The following is a 27,056-nucleotide window of genomic DNA, read 5'->3' on the forward strand; positions in this document are numbered from 1 at the left end:
ACGACAATTCCCAAAGCACCAATATTAAAAGCTCGTAAATAATTTGGACCTTAACGACAAACCGTTTAGTTGTATTTATTTTTTTTTTGTTGTATTTCTTTGTTTTCAAACTTATGTATTTGATGTTGAAATTAATTAATGATAATATTGTCACTTAATAGTGTCACATATATTTTGAGCAATCTGTACGTCACACTCGAGCGTTTCCGTTTAAGCCGGGGTGTTACATTTAAGTAAACCTATTTTACTATAGGTTAAGCATGATTCATTCATATGGTTTTTCAAACAAGATCACCACACCATTCAGAACTGACAATCTGTAAGGCCCCGATCTCGGTGCCCTACATTAGGTGTTGAATTTACTCATAAACACAGTTCTAAATATCAAAGTGAATTAAAACTTGCGCGGAAATAATAAAAACTTCAACCATTGTTACAAAAGTCTAAACTCTTTCAAATAATATTACACGTTGCCTTTTAAATTCAAAACATAAAACATCACATGAATAAATTTTCCGATGCCAGTCTCTATATTTCGATGCCATGTGTCCCACATCAAGCTAGTTGTTTTATTCTACTAACCTGCATACATACTAAAAGTCAACTACGCTAAGTGAGTTCTAGTTTAACAAGTCGCAAGTTAGTCTTACACATTTATCTTACATATTCGTATACGTAGATACTATTCTTACCTTTACCCTGTACTTGGTCTCTTACATCTCACATACACCTTGTTTTACACTTTCATACACATATATTTATTCTTACACATTCTTACATATTCATACAATTATTACTTTGTTTTACTCTTACATATGCATATTTTTACTCTTACACATTCTTCATAATCATACAGTCTTGCATAAATAATATAAGGGTCTGCTGCCCTAACTCTTGCACAGATATTATAAGGGTCTGCCGCCCTTACTTTTGCATAGATATTATAAGGGTATGTCGCCCTAACTCTAGCATCGATATCATAGAGTCGGCTACTCTATTCTTTACCAAGTATTAGAAGGGCCTGCCACCCTGATTCTTACATTATACTCTTAATTAGCTCTTACAATCACGTATAATTAAGCAATTAAATACACATGATAAATTCTTAAAAACATTCTTTCATTCTTTTCAATGGCTATTCACACTTATCGTATACATATATACACTCATCATATACATATACACACACACACATCTAGTCTTACAAGTATGCACACAGCCCCGAAAACATTCAAGAGAATGGGCTAAAACTCACCTGGATCTGGTTTCTTTCTGAGTTAACTGTGATACCCCTCCTTAGCTGTGCACAGCTAATTGTGTAACAGTTATAAGTATCAATTAACTAGTTCTAACTATCTCATACTTCTAGGTTAGTGAACCCTCAACGAACGGGGGGTCCAGGGGCAGTGCCCTTGTCCGTAGGGTCTAGGGGCAGCAGCCCCTAGCAAGGTCCAAGAGGCAGAGCCCGTGGCTGGGGTCGAGCTGCCAGGTTAACTTGGAAAAATTTTATTTTCCTTAATAAGCCGTTACCAAAAACTTCATCAGAAAATGACCTTTTCCTAATTCTAATCCAAGTTCCAATGAGTCAAATCGAGTCCTTTTTAATCGAGTCGAGTCTGAACGAGTCGACCGAGTAGGGATGAGATCGGTACCGTACTGGTACCGAAAATCCCGGTCCTGAAATTTATAAAGTCTTGGTACCGGTACCGGTACCGAAATATTCGGTTCGGTACCGGTATTGAAGGTAAAAATTCAGGAAATACCGGTACCGTACCGTACCGGTCCCGAAACTTAAAACTTTGGTACCGATTCGGTACTAACAGTACCAATTGGTACCGATTCGGTACCGGTACCGTTACCAGTCGGTACCGGTACCGAATTTGCCCATCCCTAGACTCGAGTATGAATGAGTCGAGTCGAGTAAGAACGAGTTGAGTCGAGTTTCTATTCGACTCAATTCGTTTCCAGTCTAGTCGAGTAACCATTCGACTCGATTCGTTTCCAGTCAAGTCAAGTAACGAGTAACCATTCAACTCGATTCGTTTCCAGTCGAGTCGAGTAACCATTCGACTCGATTCGTTTCCACTCAAGTTTTCCTGACTTTCAGCCATTTTCATTTTCTTTCATCTCTTAAAGGCCCGTTTTACTATTATAACGAGTCATGGGTCATTACAACTTCACCTTCTAGCTTTAGCAAGGTCCGAACGTCACCTGTTCATCCCGTTTCGTATCCATCAAGTCGTTTACCATAAAGTTTATGTTCTTCTTACATCATAAGATCCGATATGCCTTAGTATCAGGTCTTAAAACAAACTGACATTAAAACCTAACCTTTATACTAAAAACGTACCTTTCTTGGATTTCAGTTCGGTTCGGACCGTGGACCAACATGTGGATCTAGTCGTGATTCTTGTTTGATGATGATTCTATATCACGAAATCTATCCCCTATCAGCTCGAATTTGGATCTGGACGGGAAGAAGGAGTGCTTGTTTGTGTTTTTTTGAGTGTGTGTATGGAGGTAGAAGGTGGTGGAATGAAAATGTTAGGGTTTTAGGGAGGTTTAAGGAGTTCAAGTACTCCAAGCTCATGGGCCTTAGGCCCGTAGCCATCCCCAAGTCCATGTATTATTTCTAAGCCTACCACTCAATCACATTATTATTTAACATAAATAACAACACACATTGTAAATAATAAAACTTTCTTTATTTAATTATTTTCAAAAGATGAATGTTAATACGTTAAACTTTACAATCAGTCAAATAGATTTATACTCGATAACATAAAAAATAGATAGAGAATAAATGCAACTAAGACCGAGTACATATTTGTCTGGATCCAAAGATATATGAACAAGTAGCCATCACCAGTTCTCCAAAGGGCTACGTGGCTTGGAGAAACATTGAATTGTGTGTGTATGGAAAATGGTACAAATCCCGGGATGAAAAGATATTCCCGCTGAGTTTTGTTCAAGAAAAATATCTTGTCATTTAAAGATGGGTTAAATTCTTTTAGAGTCAACGACTCACCAGCATATTCCTGACGTATTTTTCCCATCATTTCAGGGAATTAAGTTTAGCACAGGTAGCAAGGAAATTAAAGTCACTTATGGAGTTAGATACTCGCTATATGAAGATGGCTTAGTTTTTGAAACTTTTTTAATTATTAAAATATCGTAAACATATTAAACATGAATTGTAAATCAAACACTCGGGTATTTAATATCAGAAAAGTTTTTAAATAAATAAATATTTTATTATAAACGAAGGCTTCTGCTAAAACAACTTGCAACTCTGATATATTTACAAACATGTACCAACTATTGGCCATACTTCTAGACCCTAAGTCAGGGTGTAACAAAAGATGTTTTTCGATGATGAAGTACATGAAGTCCGATATGGGTAATCAGATTGGTGGTGAGAATTTAAATGATGGTTGTATTTGTTTTATTGTGAAAGATTTGCTTGTGAATGTCAAACCAAATGATGTTTTGGTTAGATTCAAAAAATGAACCCGTATAAAACAAGTTTATATATATATATATACATATATATATAGGCTAAGCATAAAATGAAAACCCACTTGAGTTGTGAAAACTCTAGAAACTCATTCTTAACCACATGTTTTTAATTAATGTTTAAATCTTGTGGTCCACAATTAAAGTGAATAAAAAATGTAAATATAAATATAATTTTTTCTTTATCTTGAAAACATATATAAAAATTAGTAAAAAATTTAAAAAATAGCAAAACATTTTTTTTTAAGTTTCGATGTTTTGTATTAAATGTTACAACATATATTACATGTAATAAAAAAAAAGAACGATGTTACATAGGGTTTTCACAACTCAAGTGGGTTTTCATTTTAACCTTACCCTATATATATATATATATATATATATATATATATATATATATATATATATATTGCATGTTAATTATGTATTTTAATGAAGTTTCGCGTACTTTTTTTATGTTATATGATATTTTGTTTGATTATCTTTTGTCTATTGACCCGACCTGATTCGACCCAGCCGACACGAATGAACCAAACTAAGAAAAATTATATACCGACCTGACCCAAATGACCAAACTAGACCAATTTTTTTTTTCATATAGTCATAGTTAACTTAGTAACGACCCCAAAAATTTGCCACCACTATGATAAAAAAATACTGAGTCCGTCACTGAACGGTCTAATATCAAATCGACCGTTCTATTAGTTCCTAGTTTACCGGGGGTGGTGGTCATAGCTTACATGCTAAAGAGTAATAGCTGTAGGATTGGTACCGGCACCAAATCGATACCAAAGTTTTGAGTTTCGGGACCGGTATGGTACAGTACGGTACAGGTATTTCCCAAATTTTTACCATTAATACCGGTACCGTACCGTATCGGTAACAAGAATTTTATGATTTTCGGACCGGGATTTTCGATAGCGGTACCGGTCGGTACCGATCTCAACCCTACTATAGGATCTGTTTTACCATTTAAAAGGGGGTGGCGATGTAACTTGTTGTCCGCTTATCTGCCTCTTTATTGTAGCTGGATTTTTTCTGTTATTTAATGAACTAATTTAGTCTGAAAAGAATAATTTAACCGGTTTAGAACATTTTAAAAACATAAATATTTTTTATCGGTTCTTATTGTTATATGATGACTTATTATTTTTCAACTTTTAAAAAGGGTGAGTATATGGTAATCTTTCATATTAAGTTTTTATTTTTTATTTTTTAATTTTTAATTATACCTGAATCCTGATTGTAGTTTTTAAATTTTGAACAAACTTAAATTCGTTAAAATATTATATGAATGGCGTCACTTTGTAAGTGTGCAATTAAGACCATCTCTAACATATTTTGATTTAAACTATACACCTTACTGCCAAATCAACTTTCTTAAAATCATATTTTTTACTTTAACAATACATCTTTTCAAAACATCTTTATAATTTTATATCATTACTTACATTTACATTTATTTTAAACAAGAATTTCAAAATACTATAAATATTTAATTTTTATAATTTTTATTTAAATAAATAGCAATATAATAAAAATTTAGTAAAAAATAGATAAACTAAAATATAACAAATAGATAAAGAAAAAATATACATAATTTAAAATAACAATTACTCTAACAAAATGGCAATTATAAAAATTACATAATAAAAATTTGCTTGGACTTCTTGTAATGATTTTTTTTCTTCCTAGAACTCTTTGTAATGTCTAGGACTTCTTGTAACATTTTTCTAGAACTTCTAGTAATGTTTTTTTCTAAGGCTTCTTGTCAAGTTTCTTTTTATTCGAATTAAGCGTTGTAAAATAGATAATAATATTGCTAAAAACTAACTGTTAAAAAAATTTAGCCGTTACGAAAAAAATACACAAACAAGAAAATACATGATTTTTGAAATAAATAATAAAAAATATGTATATATGTATAACATTTTAACATATATAATAAATATACATATGGGTATATGTACATATGTGGGGTGAAAGATGTGATATTTTGGCCCACAACAGGTGGTTTTTGGTGGTTTGACAAGGTTTTTAGTTTTGGGACATTTACATATCTCCTCTTATTAAGATGCTTTATTACATATTTTCTCAACCTAAAAAAACAATTACATATTTCCCCTTCGCAAAACATGCATACTACATATATATCCATTCTATTAAAATTAACTTATTAATTGACTTTTTATCCTTTGTTTTATAGAAACAATAAAAATACTAAGATTTAATATAAAGTTTGTTGATCTTAATTATTAATAGCTAAAGTTATATGTGAAATATACAAAACCAAGAAAAATTGATCAAATCTTGCTTCTTCCTCACATGGTAGCCTCACCCCCTCACCCGTGTCAACTTCTCCGGCAAGCCATATTTCCAATCTCTCATTCTTTCTCACTAGCCTAACCGTCACACAACCCACCGACCACCACCACACGCAGTCCACCACCATCATGTTTTATCACTCGATCTCATCTCCGACGACCACCATTAAAGTCTCGTTTTTCAGATCAGAGTGATGCCCTAATCAAACAAGTATTAAGCTCAAGAGAAGCGTTTGAGAGTTGCGGGGTAGGAGAAATATCGCGTTTCCGGTGGGGTTAGGTGCCGGGATGGTGGAATTCAGAGAAGAGGGTGTGGAGGAGGTAGGAGGTGGAATTAAGGGTTGCATCGATTGTTAAAATATTCTAATTTGACGGAGAAAGTGGAAAAGAGTGGTGGTGGTGGTCATTTCCGGCGGTGACGAAGTGGCCGGAACCTCGCTGGAAATCAAGCTTGCCGGAGTCTGAGAAGATCTAATGATGTAACTCTAACACTTTGTTTTTTGTGTTTTTTAGTTAATTTTAATGTATTTATTAGTTGTAAGGGAAAAGGATAAATTGGTAATTTGATATGAAAAAGTGGAAATATGTAATTGTTTGTTTGGGTTAGGAAGATATGTAATTAGAGATGTTAGTAAGGAGAAATATGTAAAAAATCACTTTAGTTTTTTGTTTGAACCAACCACTCCAATGGTTTAGGTGGTTTTTGGGTTAGTTTGAACCAAGATAAACCAATCATTGGAGATGGTCTAACTACTTTTAAGTTGCCGAACATGATCATATGATGAGATAATATATAATCAGAATGTTATATTAGATAAACTAGGTTAGAGCGTGTGCCCCACACAAGTAGAACATATAATAAAAATAATAAATTATTATATGTATACGTAAAAGCAGCTATTTCATATAATACATTTTATTTATGACTTTTTTTTATTAAGTCTTTGATATATTTATGAACTATTAATTTTAAGTTGCAAACCGAACCTTGGTGTTTTATTTATTTTAAAAATAAAACATTTATATCGATATTATTATATTAAATATTGTGTGTATAAAAATTATATATTTATAACAAAATGTTGTTACATGTATATTTAAAAACTTAATTTACAAATACTAATGTTTAGTTGTAAAAGAAAATAAATTATGTTTTAAAATAAAACGAGAAATTATGAAAAATCTTAAATGGTTGGGTTAAAGAGATATGAAAAGACAAACAATGTAGGACTATATATGCGACATTCATGACAAAACCACGTATACCTTAGTAGGTATATATTGAATAAACGATTAACCTTGTATTGCGTACCGAACAAACAAATAACCAAACGACAATGGTTATGGCCCGGATATCTCGGGAGGCCATCTATAAGTGATATACATATATAAGAAGCTAACATATTGATATTATGACTATAGTACAGAGCAAATCGGTTAAACGAAAAGATACTCGTTTAACAATACGCTATAACTTTAAACGCGAAAGATAGTTCCAACACAAGCATTGTATCATCTGTTAAGCCGAAAAAAAGTTACAAAACACTTATTCGAGATGTTTTAAGCGATCCATGAAAATATTTTTGATTTTACAAACAAATGATTTGTTTTTCATAATTTACAAAACGTGGCCGAAAAACACTCGTTTTTGCACTGTTTGTCGCACCCGATCTAGTTTTCTCGCTAAAAACCGAACCCGAAATAAATTTGGACTCTGGATTTCACATTAGGGCACTCAAATCGAGAAAAATGGCCAAGGACGGGCCCAAGGGGACCCCACCTTTAGGGCGACCGTAAGAAAAGGGTCAACCCCTTTTGGTTTATCTTTCCATTCAAGCCACCTTATTAGATATTTTGCACAAGATTCAAACCCTTGCACCTTCTAGCTTTGATTTTCTAAAGTTCTAGCAAACAAACAAGGTAAAAACTATTCTTTTGATCAATTTCAAGCTTGATTAAACATGATTAGTACATGAAAATTAAAGTTTGATAGTAAAAATCACTTCTAACCATGCAAAAACCTTTTAAATTATCCAAAATAGATTTTGATCCTAAACACATGTATTAAGCTAAATCAAATACTTTTTTGGCCAAAAACACGGATTAGGAAGTTTAAATCACGTTTTTATGGTTCAAAAACTCAGTTTGAAACCCTAACCGAAATCCTTTGTTCCATGGCTGGATGATTAATGTTACATGTTTGGTTTTGAGATGTACTACCTGTAGATATACTAGCTAGAAGGCCAAGAACCCAGAAAGGCGAAAAAAGGGCCAAAACAGTCGAAAACCGCAAAGGTATTGACGAAACCCTCGTTTAGGGGATATTTAAGATTAGATTGTTACGTGCTTTTTGTTAGATTGTGAAACTTTTTAAGGACATCAGGGACCATATGAATGAGTCCTTGTCCAAATTTGGTAATTTTTAGACAACCCGAGAATATTTGACGAATTTATTATCGTTTATTAGTGTTTATTTGGGAAAAATACTTAAAACTGCTTGAAAATTTATGATTTTTTTGTGGAGAACTCAAGTATTGCATCACATGATCACATATAAAATTTGGGGTCAATTGGAGAACGCTAGCTATGGTTTCCGTATTCGCGTTTATTCAAATTTCAACGGCTGTTTTTGGCTCAAAAAGGTAATTTGGGATGATTTAACTCTTGTAATTTGGTATAATTTGGCTCAACTTAGGGTTTCTAGATGTTATGTGAAAAGCATATGATTATTAACTCTTGTATGATTTAGTGAAAGTTTATTGAATAAAATGACGAATTAAGAGTTAACGTGTGCTTGAATGAACATGGAATATATTATTGTGTGATTTAGATTGAAAACATGGATTTATGGTTAAAGAATAGTACAGATCATGTGAAAAGAATGTTTTAATGAGTTGTAGGAATGCACACTCTTATGAAAGGTTGGAATGAAGAATATATGCTATAGAAAGAATTACATTCTCGAGAATGAGATAACATGAGCGATATGATTGTTAGAATACCGTATGCTACCATAGCTTAGAGAGACATGAATTAAATGAAACGAAAGGATTCATTGCAAGCCCTATCGTGATCAAAACCCTACCATAACCTATCTATCTTAATGGCCAACTTATTAATTTAATAATCCAAATTATAGCGTAAACTAGCCTTGGTTTTTAACTAAAGAAAGCCTAACTTTGTGACTAGTTGCAAAGAGATCAATTTTGTGAATGGACCCTCTAATAATAGAGGATTATCCTGGATATAATTAGTCCTCCAAACATTCATTCAAGGTTAGAATATTAAGAACTTAGTGTCCGAATATTTCTTGTATTGAAGCTATAAGAGTGACCAGGAAGCATACTATTAACCATTTGGTAAAACACATTTATCCTACTTTTCTCCTTGATTTTTGGCTGAAATATTCCAACCATCATGAGCAGGTTTTAGTGCACCAAACAGAAGATGTGAGCAATTTAGATAGGGCATAACCATAGTTTAGAGGCTACTAAAAAATCGGGCCTAGTTCACACACACACACACACACACACACACACATATATATATATATATAGCCAATTTGATGAGTCAAACAAGCCAAAGAAAGCATGAGCATGCAAGGGTCTTGTACATACATGTTTAGCCTTAAATGGATTAGAGATCGGATACAACATAACATGCGTATAAAGCAGCAAAGAGGCTGCCCATGTAGCCCACTCCAAACCGTCAAATTTAAACAAGAAAGAAAAAGTGAAGAAGGAATCTTGTAAAGCAAGGAGTGTGCAGGTTTACAAGCCATAAAAGGGCTTATAAACTCCCTTGAGACACCCTAAGGCCCTGCACATTACCCTCCCTTGAACCCTTGATAAGTCACATCCTTTTACAAGATTAAACATTCACACTTATACACTAGGATAGTCTTGAATTGTGAGTGCAACAAAGCACAAGTAACCAGCTGTAATGAGGACCATTGGATCACCGTTTAGATCCACCAATAAGATGAGAGTACAAGTATCAAGAACCTCTATAAATACTAGCTCTTAACCATTCCAAAATCACACAACTCTAGCACCCTTGTTACACTACCGAAAATATGATGGCTGCACCATCAGCAGCGAATTAGACAAGGAAAGGAGAGTTAGAAGAGGCTAGGAAGTGTAGATAAGTTGTGGCATTCATCCTCTACAAGTTCCTTAGCTAGTGGTAAGTCTCACCTATATTGTAGTGTTAGAAACTAGACTAAAACGAGTTGTATGGCCAGCATAACACAACCGAACCAGGGGAGGGCTTAGTGTTCGGTTATGGCTTAAGGATGATAAGGAGAAACTTAAATGTTATACATAAATGATCTTATGGTTTTAGCATGATAAAGTAGCTGATTGATGGCCATGGAACCTTAGAAAATATTAACCAAAACCCTAATTCTAGAGAGAGAAAGATGGAAGCTTGTGTATTGTAATAAGTTTAATCCTACCCACATATACTTAATGATGCTAATAAGATCTGCTCATGATAGTCTTTAGGTTATAAATTGGGAAATCCTAAGTCTTGTATAGATGAAATAAACCTAATATTGAATTGTTAGGAACTTTAATGCATGCTGAATTTTTATATAACTAAAAGATCTAAAGTTGCTAGCATATTTTTGTAAGAAAAGATCATGTTTTGTTCAAAAGAAATGCTAACAAGTATATCTAAAACCGTTTTCAAAAAAAGATTTAAGGATGGTAATAGAATATGGTTTTTGGAAGAAGGAAAACAAAATAGCTAAGTAAGAGTTAGGGGCTGCCTAAATCTGAATCCTGACTCTTACTAGCTTAAAGTGTTTTAACGAATAAAGTGTGTAACTTGAAATGAACTCTAAATCATAATAAAAAAAGTTAGGGCAACTTCTAAGGGAAAACCTAACACCATATGAAGTTGCAAATGGTTAAATTGTGAGGAATGTGTTGCCACATAAAATGAAGTATGTACATATGACTAGTATGGTCTGGATTGTGAGAAGTATATATGACACTGAGTAGTGTTACAAAAGAATAGAAAATCTTAACGGGGAACCATTAAAATGTAGGGATTGTGTTGGAAGCACCCTAAGGATTGTTAAAGAGTTTTTCAAGAACCCCCAATTGAGAAGGTGAGTTCTTGTGGCCCCTTTCTATGTTTTATATGTTTTGGGTAGAAATATGCTTAAATATATTGATTTGAATACTTGAATATTGAAATGCTCGATGTTGATGTTTATGCTTGAGATGATTGAATAATTTCATGAGTTTGATTTATCGCTTAAGTCCCCTTATTTGTTGATTACATAACCTTTAACTCTTGTTTGATATGGGTTGGTGTATAGTGGGATAGAACTATCGGGACGTCGACCCCATTCACGGTTGGTAGCACCAACTATGTATATGTGAATGCTATTTTCCATTTTGTGTGTATATGCTAACGTTCTGCGATAAAACGTTAGAGCTAACGGGCCTGGAAAGACGTTGGCGGGCCAGGGACAAATCGGCTAGGTTACGGGCTTATGCTAGAATGAGATGTACTAATGCATATAACATAACATCATGATGAGCTATTTTTATGAAAGAAAGAAATATTGTTTATCGTGTCAAAAAGCACGCACTTATCAACTATTTTTAGTTTATGTTTTCAAGCACATTTTTCAGGTAATGCCTAAGGACTATATGCTTACTTGATATTTTGGAATGCATGGAGATCATATGGATTGGCTATGAACCTTTTGCTTATCAAATACTATATCCCCATATTAGAAATAATTTGGTTATTGTATTATGACAATATGACTTGGATTATGAATGCATTAAATGTTTTGCATGTGAATTATGTGTTCATGGATCCGAAAACTCAATGCCCTACGATTTCCACCTTGGCGAAGTGTTACAGAAGTTGGTATCAGGGCCTTGGTTATAGAGAAGTAGGATACGTTAGAAGTATCTTATGCTTTCAGTTGTTGTTTGTTCACAAGTTTGTGAGGCCCTTCGGACCTCTACCAAATAACTATGTTCTACTTGTTGCTTGAATGCTTGATATAGCATCAGAATCATCCGAGATCCTTTTAACATTGAAAGCTTTCAGTTTATCATGGATTAAAATAGTGAGGCTTGTATTATGATATATTAAGATAATTAAAGGTTCAAATGAGAACATTTGAAAGGAGAGGACCACAAAAACCAAATAATTACGTGTAGTTGCGTGTTTGATTAACATGCAGATGAGTTTGTTAGAATTCATATACATGTGGAACATGTGGAATGCCAAATGAGAACCATAAAATTGTTAAAATTCACAATTCATGTCGATCTGTAATTAGGTTAAGAAGTAGGAGGATATATCATATACTTACACTAGGATGGTGACCTGTATTATATACGGATAGAAAATATTTCAAACGTCATATATATATATATATATATATATATATATATATAGGGGATGGATCATGCGAGAAGTGATATTCGAGCGAGAAGCGCGAGAAGTGAATCTCAACCATTCAATACACAAATCAATGGCTTAAAACACAAGATGACATTATTGTAAATACTTTGAATATTTGACCAGATATTTTAAGCTTAAAAGGGTAAAGTCGTCAGAATGCTGTAGAGATAAAATAGATAACTTATGCAAACCCTTGTTTCACTCCCAAATCTCTTGATATAACTCTACATGAAATCCGACTTTCCATATGATATTGATACACATGTGCATATTGATATAGATAGGTACCTACATGTTGATATACGTACCTACACATGTGCATAGATGTAGATACCTACATCATGTATGAAAATAATAAATTGATGTAGTAAGCGTATGAAGAGAATATATTGATGTAGGTACGTGTGTAGTTACCTACATCATGTATGAAGAGAACATATTGATGTAGGTACACATGTACCTACATCATGTATGAAGAGAATAGTAAGTGTTTTGATTTTCATGTACATGTGAACGATATATCCTTTGTCTTATAGTATATATTGATGTAGGTACCTACACACGTACCTACACATATTATCAAGATCAGTTACCACTTCAATAATAATAATTAGCCATTTTTAGAATAAAATGATTTTAGATCAAATAGATTCCAATTGTTCAAATTTCATATGAAATAGAAAATAATAATAATAGTTTGTAACTTACCATTTGCTAGTAATTTATCATTAATTATTAAACATTAATGAGTATAAGTTACAAAACAAAATACTTTATATTTCACTAATATACCCTTGCATATAAATAATTAGAAAATAATAAAGAAATTATGTGATTGGTTAAAATCTCTTCTCGCCATAAGAAACACTTCTGAAATGAACCTAATCTGGGGATGGATCATGCGAGATGTCAAGTTACAGCTAGAAGTACGAGAAATCAATCTGGACCATTGATTATGTGCAATCAATGGATTAGAAAAGTTATGGCAAACTTGTAATTATTAAGATATTAATCTACCAATATTTTAATGAAGATGAGTAGTTTAGTATTTGCTTTGCAGACTTTTCAAAGTGAAACTTAAGCAATTAATAGCATTTATTTATTGTAATTACTAAATAACTGAAAGTTACCTATGAATTTTTTAATTGTTTTTTTATTGATGTTATTAATCAAACTAATGTTAAACAAATATAACTTTAATCAAATACTGTAATATCTTCAGTCACATTTCTTCAAATGCATTAACTATTTTATAATGCCTACACAAATTTAATTATGTATTGCATACACATGCATATTCATGTATAATGTATGTGGAATTACAAATGCGTATATGAAAATTTTAAAATTGTAGGATATTAACATGATTTGTTATTTATTATATGTAAAAAAACTAAAAAAAATTATTTTGTCCTGTGCAGGGCTTATATATGTACCATATAGGTGGTATCACGAATGTGTATGCGAAAATTTTACAAGTACAAGTTATTATCATTATCCGTTATTTATTATATATAGTTTAATGCAATAAAAAAAGTTTATTTTGTTTTGTGCAGGTTCATATATGTACCGTGCATATGGTATTTCGAATTGTGTGTGTGTATTTTTTATTGTGTGTTGGTTCATTTAATGTACTGTGTAGGTTCGCATATGTATTATGTATCTAGTATTTTGAATTGCGCATGTGTGATTTTTTATCGTGCGTAGATTCATTTATGTACTATGTAGGTCCATTACTATGTAGGCTCATATATGTACTCTGTAGGTGGTATTCGAAAGGTGTATGTGTAATTTTTATCGCGTGTAGGTTCATTTATGTACCGTGTAGGTTCATATAAGTGCTATGTAGGTGGTATTTCGAATTTAGTATGTGTAATTTTATTCATGTGTATGCTCATTTATGTAGTGTGTAAATATATCGGTGCTATTGAATTTAAGAACCACTATCTGGATAAAGGTGTGAATATCAAATTACGAGAATAAAAAAAATACTATTGATAAACAACAATATTAAATATGATAAAATAAAAAAAACAAGAATTACTTGTAACTTCTCCATACATTATGACATACCAAATACGAAAAAAATATTCATTTTACTATAACACCCTTGTCATTAAATAAATAATAAAATAAAAGAAAAATGTGATTGGTTGGATTCATTTTTCGCACTTCTCGTAATAAGAAACACTTCTGAAATGAACCAAATCCTATATATATATATATATATATATATATATATATAGATATCATAAGATTAATAAAATGAAAATATCATATTTATAAAAAATAAAAAAAAGGATAATACATACTTAATGATATAGTGAAATCAACATCCAAATTGTCTTGTATCATTCTTACTAAAATCACATTCAAGACATAGAAATATTACAAAAAATAAAAATAAAATAAAATAAATTTTTACGGCCATAAAAAGTAAATACTTAAAAAAAACTTGCAATCTCTAAGGAATACAAAAATGTTAGCCTAACGCAACCTTTATTTTACAGAAATAGTTGCATCATGCAACTCATTTTCAAAAAGTTAAATATTAAAAATGTTGCATTTAAAAGAAACAGTTACACTATATAACAAAAATGTTGCATTAGGTGTAATGTACTTCATCTAATGCAACTGTTTTGGTAAAATAAAGGTTGAATAAATGTCACATTAGGCCAATTTTTTAGTAGTAATTGGTACTATAAAAGTGTGCATACAACAATTTTTTAAGATTTTACCAATGTTAATTAAGGTGGTAGATTTGATACTTGGTAATATAGATGGAGACACGTACATTGTCTTTACCAGATTGTGACCCTATAACATTGCTTGATGCGGAAATATTTCGCAATGTGTCGAAGATCCGATTTATGGTTATGTTTGGATTATTATAAATTCAACTGTAACAAATGTAAAAATATGAAATGAGCATACCAGGGACACAAGTGGTGAATGAAGAATATGTTGAATGCGTATTTGAATTTGGAATATAAGAAACACCAAACATATTATATTCATAAGTACCACCGATTGTATTAGTATAGCCCACATTACAAATTTACGTGAACGTTAAAGTAACAAACTTAAATTATATTCACAATGCAAGGAATAAACAAAATACATACTTGGGACGATATTACCAACAAAATGATATGGCATGTAGTAATATGAATACCCATCATAACACATATTTGGTATAGTTTGATAAGCCATGGAGTTTGTATTATTTGAAATATCAGATAATGAAACCCTTTGAGTTTGAAGTACATGTGCAATCATATTGTGTATTATATATATACATAATAATAAAAAATCGGTTTTTAAATTATTTGAAAGGAAAAAGTTGGTTTACATTCTAGAAAACATTAATTAGTGAATTATGTGGCAATTATATAAAGAGAAATTGTATTAGGTGGCAGCATAGGTGGATGGTCTAGAAAAAGGACATATGGACTTTTGCTTTAATAGTATAATAAGGTATATGTATTTTTATTACAAATGTCCAACTTAATATAATTAAAATACGTTTAAACATAAAATAATTGTTTTCAACGACTTATAACTAACTAATTGTGTCATGTTTTGTTGTGTCTTACTCTTCTGTTTTCTTAATAAAACTCATGAAATTAGCCATTTTATACGGCATGTTGTCCACTTTTTCGCTTTTTATCACTTTATTCTCTTCAATGTATAAAATAATGTGATCATATTAAACAATAAGAAACTTGTTTGTTCAATGATAGTTAGCCGATTATAGTTCAATATAAATATCGCTTATGCTAGCATGTCAACCGTTGTTTTCAAATATGAGCCAAAAATAACGTGTCATGATGCTTAAAAGATATTAATACCGTATGTGATGCTTAAACATAAGTTCTGTATCACAAAACCTGCATTATTAGCTTCAGTGGCGGATCCAGGAAATTTTCTAACAGGGGTCGAAAATTTTGTGTCCGTATACAGTTTACTATCTCTATATAATATATTTTTTTTCCAGTTCGACCATTCCGGTCGGGTCAAATTGCGTCAGTCATATATATAGAAAAAATGATAATCAAACAAAGCATTGTATGACAAAAAAAAAGAACGAAATGAAAAGTATGAGAAACTTCGTTATAAGTGCATAACTATTGTACAATATATCTAGCTTTATTCTCTACAGGTTTTCATTTTTTGAAATCTAGCCAAAACATCATCTAGCTTGACATTTATAAACAATTTTTTTCTCAATTAAACAAATAAAACCATTGTTTAAACTCTTATCACCCATCTGATTATGCAAACTGGACTTCACGTACTCCATTGCCGAAAAGCGAATTTCAACATTTACAGTTGCAGTGGACAATAATGATATGAGAGCTAACTTCAATTAACGAATAAACAATACACCAATGCAAATGAAGTAAGTGAGCAAAATAAGTATAACCGAAACATTTTGTTAGATTAAAAAACTTAATCCCTTGAATTCACATGACATATTACTTCTGCCGTCATAATCTTTTTTTTCTTTAATTAGCTTTAATGTAGATTAGATTGGGAGTTCGAGACTTGTGCTTAAATAAATTAATTTAGCATTTGAGCTTAAACTTGTATTTAAATTGTTTCCTATTAAACTCAAATTTAGTTGGTATATTATGTTTATACATTTATATAAATATATTTGTAAATATGTAAATATTTTTTATTAGGGCTGGTCTCAAATTTCATGAGGTCATTCTCGAAATTCCAACTGGGTCGTTGTGTCATTCTGGAAATCGCACAGGGGTCAGGGTCAAAATTATACAGGAGTCGGTCGGGATTTTAACACATATACACTAGTAAATTTTTTTTTTCAAAGGGGTCGGCCGACCCCCGAACCCAAAGGCTAGGTACGCCACTGATTAGCTTTATAAAGAATGAGTGAGTATATAAAATGTTGATCAGTTCTTCACGTATGTAATAAAAAAACATGAATGTTATGATAAACCTATAATTAAAACATACATGTTATAGCAGAGATGGTAGCCATAGCTGATGAGAATGCTCCAGACAACATGATAGTCAGCTTTGTCGAGTTCCTCTTTAGGATGTATATTAGTGATGGGGATTAAGGTTCTTGAGGAAACCGAATTATGGAGAGAGAGATGGGTCACGAATTTAATGTGAGGGTTAGGTTTTCTTATGATGTTAATTAATCTATTTCATGTATTTATATACGCAAAGGGAAACCCTTGAGTAGCAAGAAAAGGTAATATGGTCCATCAACAATTACCTAGCTAATTATTAATAAGGTATAATTTAATTAATTTTGATTTATTATTATATAAATGATAATGATGGTCACACATAAATATATATATATAGGGGAAAGTTATTGTACAAATTAAATTAACATACTAAACATACAAATAACATAGTATAATTACAGTTCTCAAGTAGAGTAATTACGCGACAAAAAATAATATATAGTGTACTAATAATTACACTACTCATAAACGTAATTACACTACTAACACAGATAATTACTCTATACTATTACACCAAATTATGCTACTTATTTCAACTAGAGTAATTATTTTGTAAGTAGAGTAATTGTAGTGTACGCTTCTTCCTCCTCAAATTATACTAGTTTCAACTAGAGTAATTATTTTTTAAGTAGAGTAATTGTAGTATCTGCTTCTTCCTCCTCGAATTACACTACGTGGTTCAAATAGAGTAATTATATTGTAGGTAGAGTAATTATTGAATATGCTTCTTCAACTTCCTCAAATATTCACAACAATTTTCTTCAATTGGAAATATCAATTAGCTTCAATTGATGTATTACTTCGATTTGCAGGTTTCAATTAAGCAATCAATATTCGCAAAAGATTCAATTTGATTCACAAAATTGTAACATAGGAATGAACGACGGCAATAAGAAACGACGATCGAGGAGGTCTGGTGGCCGGAATCTGACGGATGTAGACAGTGACGAAATTGATAAATGCTTGACGATTGGGAGTTTGAGGCGGAGGCGTGGTGGCAAGAGGATCAATTGACTTAGGCAGAGGCGGTTGCATGGTAGGGAATTAAGAAAGTGCTGCCGTGGGGAATTGAGAAGGCTGGTGCTGCCGTGGGGAATTGTGAGGCAAAGTAGCCTTGGTTGAAGGAAAGGTGGCGGAGGTTGGCGGTGGAGTGATTGGAGTCTAGTGATTTTGTGGTGGATGAGGAAGAAGATGGAGATGGGGTCTGGTGGTTGAACGAGGAAGAAGATGGAGATGTGGTGTGGTGGTTTTGTTTAGTTTGTATGTTTAGTACAAATTTTTTATTTATATTTGATCCATCTCCTATATAGAAGGTTCATGTGCATTTTAGTCTGAAAGAGCTTGGGAAGGATCTAGATCTTATGATTACAACGATACATGCTGAACAGTATACGACTAAGTTCTTGTGATACGTTAGAATGTGAATGTATGAGTTGAGAGAAAGATCGGACAGAGTAACGAGAGAATGTCAGTAATAAAACAAAAAACTCTCTTATTAATGATAACTTACAGGGTATTTATAGGGGATGACCACATTCGTTAACTTAACACTTAACGAATGTGTCATTCGTTACAGATCCTTTAACGAATAAACATACTTATTCGTTATACTTTAAATGATAGCGAATGTCCCTCATTCGTTATCTCATTCGTTAATCTTGGTTAACGAATGAGCTTACAATTAGACGAATGTGTTACATTCGTTACGGGGTAACGAATGTAACTTACATTAGAGCGAATGGCCTATTTAGCCATAATTACATTAAGACCCATATACTTTAGACTAATTACATTAATACCCTGATAAAGACCGAGATATACAAAACATGTATCAACAAACTCCCCCTCGTCTCGAGCTCTTTATCTACTTTAACGCTGGAACATCTTTGTCTTCCAGTCAACGCAGCTATGAATCTTGTATGCATAACAGACTCGAACCACCTTCTGAAACTGCATAGCAAGCTCATAGTCTCTTACGTTAGCAAATCTAATCTGACTAGTAAATAGCGCATCGTTGTCAGATTCAGATAAGTTAACTAGCCACATTGGATCAATCACACGAATTGTCTTTGTGTTAGAACCGTGACCATATACAATAACCGCTTCACCTGTACGATTGTCGTAGTACCAATAATTAAACACGGTGAATAGACTCTGAGGAAATGTCTTCATTGTAACCCTCTTCATAGTCTTCGGCGGCTTTACATGTAAAATTAACTTTCTCCAGCCTGTGTGAGTATCAATCTCATCAATGTACTTATGAGTAGGCACCTGAGGCTTGAAAAACTTGAAACCAAAACTAGTTTCATGTAATAACTGCTTATAGAACCAACTAGCCCACTTATCGTCCCCACGATTTACAAACGGTCGATTGGCTAGGGTTCTCACATCCCATCTGGGAATAGATAAGATATCGTGTGGGCGTTTGAAATAATAAATACCATGCTCCCACTTCACAATATATATGCTCATAATCATATTGCCATGCCACCATATCTCCTTTCATGTCTTTAGCAGGCTTGTACTTCTTCATCTGGTATGCTAACGTTCGAGCTTTCTCAATTTTCACTTCTTCACGTTCATGCTATCTGAAAGTCTCGATCATCTTGTTCATCTTCTCAACATTGTGTTCAAACATACCATCCAAAGCACGTTTCCGCTTTTTATCAGTAATGGATACATGACTTGATTCAGCAGCTTTAAACTTATTATTTTCTTCTTGTAACCGACGTTCTGCTGCATTAAAATGTTCAGTCGTAAAGAATGGAATACCCGAGTCATTGTTATTATCTGTGTAAAACTCCAGATATTCTTCAGCAGTAACATCTTCCACTTCCACTTCTTCAAAATCAGGTACATTCCCGTGAGGAATACCTGTATCAGTACTATCTTCCATTTCCACATCCACGTTCTTACCCAATTCCTCAATCTCATCATCATTTAGATCCAGAAGCAAGGCAATTTGTTCTTTCGTTAAAGAATGATCAACAAATTCTCCTTCTTCGATCTCATCAGCATTCACCATACTGTATACAATCCCATCCATTCCTACAAACAGAAGCATGTTAGCCGGAATAACATCTATTGGCTTGGCTCTCGTGTAATCTTTATATGGAACAATCTGTAGATTACTAGCTTCAGACCCACCACCAACACTCGCATCAATCTTATTACCCGCCGACGGTGTGGAACTTCCGCCCGGTTGCTGATCTACCCCACCCCCTGCACCATCCTGATCGTCTTCATTATTCTTCAACTTCTTTAATTCATCTTCTTTGCATGTCAGTTGAAGAATAATCTCATCCTGCTTATCTAATCTCCCCCCTGAGCAATAATCAGGGCTCGAAGTTCCCTATTATCACGTTGAGCCGATAGAAGATGCCTCAGCAAATTCCGTTGCGCTAGCTCATTTGCAGCTCTGTCTGCTTGCATTTGATTTTGCTGTAAATGCAACAGATTCATCATGTGAAACCATTGAGCATGAGGAGCCATGTGATAGAAATTAGGATGCACTGGTTGCATTGGACCCTGAGGACGATTGAATGACATAAAAGAATGCTCAGGCCTCGGCAACGGTGTTGGAGTAACAAGAGTAACAGGAGTAGTTGGCTGTGGTGTAGGCATCCGTTCCAATACAGTATGTAATATGTCTCCAAAATGAGGATCAGGCTTCACAGTAGTAGCCAAAGTCAGAGTTGGAGGCATTGGAGAAGTAGGCATCTTCACAGGTGTTGGAGAACGAGGAAAATCTGACATTGTAGTAGGAGTAGGAGATCGTGGAATCTGTGGAATTGGAACTAGAGAAGCATTAGAAGGAATAATAGGAGTAGAAACAGCAGTAGAAGGCACAAACGGCTGACTCGGTATCTCAATACCCGAATCTCTTCTAACTCGTTGTTTCTTGGGTTTCTCCCCCTTTTCCGTCATCGATTCTTTACCTTTACGCTTACACTTCTGTTCATAACTTAACTCGGCTTGTGGTCCTGGACCACCATCACCACCATCATCTCCACCATCACCACCTTCACGTTCTTAATCGGAATCGTCATGAGCCCAACGATCATTAGGTGGCGTGATATAATCAATATCCGCTAGATGACCAATCAAACGTTTAAACTTTGGTCGATCTGCCAAACTCTGACCTCTGTACGATCTCAAACGTCGCATCGTCTCTTCATTCATATGATCGAGCTTCATCATGTCCGCTTGATCTTTTTCCAAGTCAGGCACCAGATCATTTATCATCATTTGCAAAAATTTGGGATACATTAAGTGTAAGGCCCCGATCCCCGGGAACCCCACAGTTGGTACTCATTAGAACACTCGTAAAATTAAATAAACTTAAAAACTGTTTCTTCCATTAAAACAAACGTATCAGAGTATCAATTATGCGGAAAACATGAAAAATGAAATAAGTTCCCGAAACTCGGGAATTTTGCCCAAAATCCAAAGTAAATATAACTTTTATAAGTTTCCTTGAAATAAAATATTCATAACAATTCTTCCTTCCAGTATGCCCTTCACCATCCAAGTAGCTCCGTGCACGTCTAAGCGATAAGGCATCCTCTTCCAAATCCTGAAACTTACACTAACATGCACACAAAGTCAGCTTAAGCTGAGTGAGTTCAAGTTTTAAATAAGTAGCAACAGTTTTAATAATCATTCCAACGTTTTTAAAACAGCAAACGGAAGTACATCGGTTAGGTCACCACATTCAATAAATAGTCATTCTTACGTATGAGCATCTCTATACGTGCATTCCTATATATATCAATATATATATATATAACATTCAATAATAACATTCAGGGCCGAGAAAACGTACAACCCAAACATGTAACATTCGGCGCATGCAAACACAAGTAGTAGGCATACGCAACATTCAGTAGTCGAGACGACTACAACATTCGCCAAATATTGGCCATTCTAAATATATATAAATATATATACATACACACATTCTATAACATTCCAAGGCCTACCAATACTAGCAAGCCTATGTAAAACCATTTAAAACATTTCATCAGTGAGAAAACACTTAGGTATGCATGCTAGCCCAAAACTTAATAATCATTCCAACGGTTTTAAAACGGTAAATGGAAGTACATCGGTTAGGTCACCACATTCGATAAATAGTCATTCTTACGTATAAGCATCTCTATACGTGCATTCCTACATATATCAATATATATATATATATATATATATATATATATATATATATATATATATATCATTCAATAAATAACATTCAGGGCTGAGAAAACGTACAACCCAAACACGTAACATTCAGCGCATGCAAACACAAAGTAGGCATACGCAACATTCAGTAGTCGAAACGACTACAAACATTCAGGGTCAAGCAAACGTATAACCCAAACACGTAACATTCGGCACATACAAACACAAGGTAGGTATACGCAACATTCAGTAGTCGAGACGACTACAACATTTGCCAAATAATGGCCATTCTAAATATATATAAATATATATATATATACATACACATTCTATAACATTCCAAGGCCTACCAATACTAGCAAACCTATGTAAAACCATTCAAAACATTTCATCAAGTAAGAAAAACACTTAGGTGTGCATGCTAGCCCAAAACTTAAAAGAGTAAAAAGGGGCATCATGAACTCACCTGAGATCGATCGAATACTTGCAACGAGCTAGGAAGTTCCTAAGGGCAAAATCACAAGCAAGGGCCTGTAAATTATACTTAACGCGTTACTAAACTAGACTGTAGGAACACTCTAGCCTAATGGGCCGTACAAGCCCAACACTTTGGCCCAAGGCCCAATACTTGGCCCAAGGCCCAACAACTTAGCCCAAGGCCCAACAACTTGGCCCAAGGCCCAACACTTGGCTCAAGGCCCAAGGATAGTCAAATCGGGTCGAATGCGCGTGTAATAAACCTTAAAACCATTTGTTAAACGAATCAGCCCCGAATGGACCAAATTCCATCTTAACTCTTTTCATTCGTCATAATTATGTCACCCGAGTTGATTGGGTTGACGGTTCCTTTTTACAACACTTACTTAAACATTTAAACGAAAATTCGCGCACCGCCGACTCGATTGATGAAGCATTAACCACGACAACCCCGAGCACCAAAAAAATAATTTTTCCACATCCCTTAAACCCCCCTAGGGCTGCACGAATAGAATCGGTCGGTCACCCGATCAACTAAAGCATCAAACTCAACAATTTGCAATTCTACACCCGATAAACCCTAGTTTTCGAACTAAAATCGATTGACCGACCTAAACACTTCCATTGGCCATGAAATTATAATATGATGTACATGTCATACCTAGCGGGATTTTGATGCGAAAACTTCACTCAAAACAGCCCCGGAAAAGCTCAATTGGGCAGCCACCCGGTTAGCCTACAACAAGACGTTTTTCGATCAATACGCGCAATATGAGGGTCAATTAACGTGAAAAAGACTTGGGGAATCGTAGTACATACCTTGAATTGAAGTTCTAAGGCTTAAAGTTGGCTACAAAAAAGAAAATCGGTGGTCTTGTTGTTGCTTCTTTCTGCCGATCGCCAGCTTCAAAAAGGGAATAGGGTTTTATTTTTTTTATGTTATAACTTAAGATATTACACTCTAGTCCTTGTAGATTCAAGTGTAAGGCAAAATAGAAGGAATAGTTAGGTTCTTTAACGTACCGGGATGACGTGAAGGCTTTCGAGAAACGTCGGTTAAGTCCCGAGAGTTATACATACTCTACAAGCTTTAGTTCTTCAAACCGGAGTTAACGGGTGTTACATTAAGAACTTATGTCTGCTGGTGATGTTTTCTTTCAAATGATAATAAACCAATTCTGAGAAATTGAATGGTTTATTAAGAACAAGGGTAACAAACGCAGATTGAAGCATCACTCGACACTCGTCAAATCTACCCTTACGTCCATCGAGACAATGAATCAATACGTGAAGCAGATACTTGTATTGTTCACACAAGTTCGCTTTGTTGTACATAGATCTGCCCAAATCACCATTATACTTTACACGGCCAAATAACCCTCTGATCAATGCTCTATCGAACTCACATCTGTCATCAACTGTGTCATTAAATCCCAGTGAGTCTCTGATCACGCCAATATCAATCACCACCCGTTTTTCTTGAATAACCGCTTCTATCTGATCATCTTCTTCATTGAACTTAGCAGTATTCCAGAAATCTTGTATTATCTTCTGATAAACAACTGTACGGGTAGAAATGGCCTTGTAGATTCTCGAACGAATCAGAAAACTAATCAACCCCCCGAATATCGGATAATCTTCAAAGTTCGGCTCAAGATAGGCACAAATATTATGGCTCTTGTTCCATGACAGCATGACGGGAGCTTGAACTGGTTCTGCTTGAATTTTAGGCTGTGGCTCAGGATTATTTGTTGGTTGTTGCTCGGGAACAGGGTTTTGAATATTCTCGTCAATCATATCTGTTCAATACGAGCAAACATTAATAAAATATTCAAAAATAATAATCTGATTAACAAATGTCAATCTCATTCGTTAAACGGTTTAATCGAATGAGACATTCGTACATTAAATGGTACATTCGTTACAAGTAACGAATTACCCTTAATCGTTAACTTATTTGTTACAATTAACGAATCAAGTTTAACATTCAAACGAATCAGCTCAGATTCGTTACACTCCATTCGTTATCAATTCCTTTAACGAATCAATTCTAATTTGTTATAAAGATTAACTATTTATTCGTTACCTTAATGAATCAGATAGTTATTCGTCATACTGATAACGAATCATTTTTCATTCGTTATTATTATAACGAATATGATTCATATAATCACTTTGACTAAACTAGAGTCAATTTACTTTTAATTTTGACTAATCAAAGTCAAAAACGACGAACATCACCGTCGAAACCGTTGATTATCCATCACAATTACGAATTAACCTTATCAACAATGATCGGAATCCTGCTTAAACCACTAGTCATTTGTCATTTATCCATAATTTAATCAATTAAGAATTTTCTAATTGGTTTACAATTCGATTCAAACTCAGATTTTCAATTAATCAATTAACCCATAAAACCACGATGAAAACTCTTGAATCTCATATCATTGTGATCGTTAATACCTGTAGAATGTAACGATGTTAATCAATATTGGCAATAAGCAAGCAAATGAGTCTAGAAAAAATTTGCAATAGTTCGTCTAGGGTGATAGTGAAATAGGAAAATGGCGAATGAAACGGCATTCGTCAAACATTGGGATTTTAACCCAATAATTTCACACGAATCGAGGTCATTCGTTCAAATTTTGAATTAACGAATGGCCTCATTCGTTAACTTATTCGCCCGTTTGTTTAACCTTTTAAACGAATAAGGATCTATTCGTTAAATTTTAACGAATATAAGTTATTCGTTAATGTTTCAAATAAAAGAGAATGTTATTCATTAAAATTCTTAACTAATGATACATTAAACATTCCATTCGTTAAATGTTTAAACGAATATCCTCCATTCGTTATGCACAACGGAAGCGAATGTCTTTATAACGAATGAGAAACTCATTCGTTATGTTTAAATAACGAATGGCTTTACATTCGTTAAACATTTTAACGAATCACCCAAATTTTCCTTAGCGAATGAGATACAAATCTCTTTTTAAGGAATTAAATAGTATTAAAACCAATTAAGGTTTTAACAACGAATTAAATAAACAATTAAATCCAATTTTAGGGTTTAATCACATACATTAAAATACCCGATCAATCAAGGATCGGTAATGTTTAGCTTAAAGCATATTTTTACGTTAAAAATACAACTGATACCAGTTGTAAATACATTAAGCACGATTAACTTAAAACTTTTAGGGGATCAATCTTTTTCTTTTGAATTTATTCGCTAGCTTGGTAAATCGAAACTAAAGAATAATTGAAAAGAAAGAAAAATCTTTTTGGATTTTTGAAAATTTTCAAATAAAAAATAATGGAAAAACAATAAACGACTAAACTATTAAAGCAGTACTTATTTTTTGTGAGTTGAGCAGGGAATCATATTGACGAAAATATCACTGAGTAACACTTCAATTTCGATGATTATTATACGCGTAACCCAACGATGATTACAGATATAATTGTCCTCTTAAACTTTTTACAGACTTTTCGGAAACTTTACGATATGCTTTAATTTGGTTCAATTAAGCACGGAACCATAAGTGGACCCCATCAATCAGATATAACATTTCTATCTCTTATACGGTGAATATCACATGTACGGTTTACTTTTGATTTTTCATATTTTGATTAACTGTGAGTCATGCAAAAATAATAAAAGAAAATTAAAGTAGAAGGTTAAAATTTTCCCTTAAGGTCGGTATGACTACACGCAAATAAGGTTCCATTTCAACAAAAATAAAAAGATAAAAACAAGTTGAAGTTGCATAAAATCTTAACCCTCAATTCGGATAATTCCGTATTATCGCGCGAAAAAAGTCCAAGATTTTATACGAAACACCAAGAAAATAAAGCATAATACCCAAATATTAACCCTCAGGGATAATCTTATCGCGCAGGAGAGGATCCAATATTTGAATAAATATAAAGAAAAAATAAAGTTGAATTTCTTTGCAAAATAAAATAAAAACAAAGCAGAATTTTCTTCAAAAATGAAAGCATGCACACACAGTAATCATTTTGAATTTTGACTTTTCTTTAAATCAGATATAGTATCAATCTTTCAAGATGTAATTCCACTAGGTTCGGCATTCATTATCTTTATATC

Source organism: Bidens hawaiensis, unplaced genomic scaffold (assembly GCF_021521415.1).
Source record: "Bidens hawaiensis isolate Kalapana, Puna unplaced genomic scaffold, B.hawaiensis_p1.1 tig00008706_1, whole genome shotgun sequence".
NCBI lineage: Eukaryota > Viridiplantae > Streptophyta > Magnoliopsida > Asterales > Asteraceae > Bidens > Bidens hawaiensis.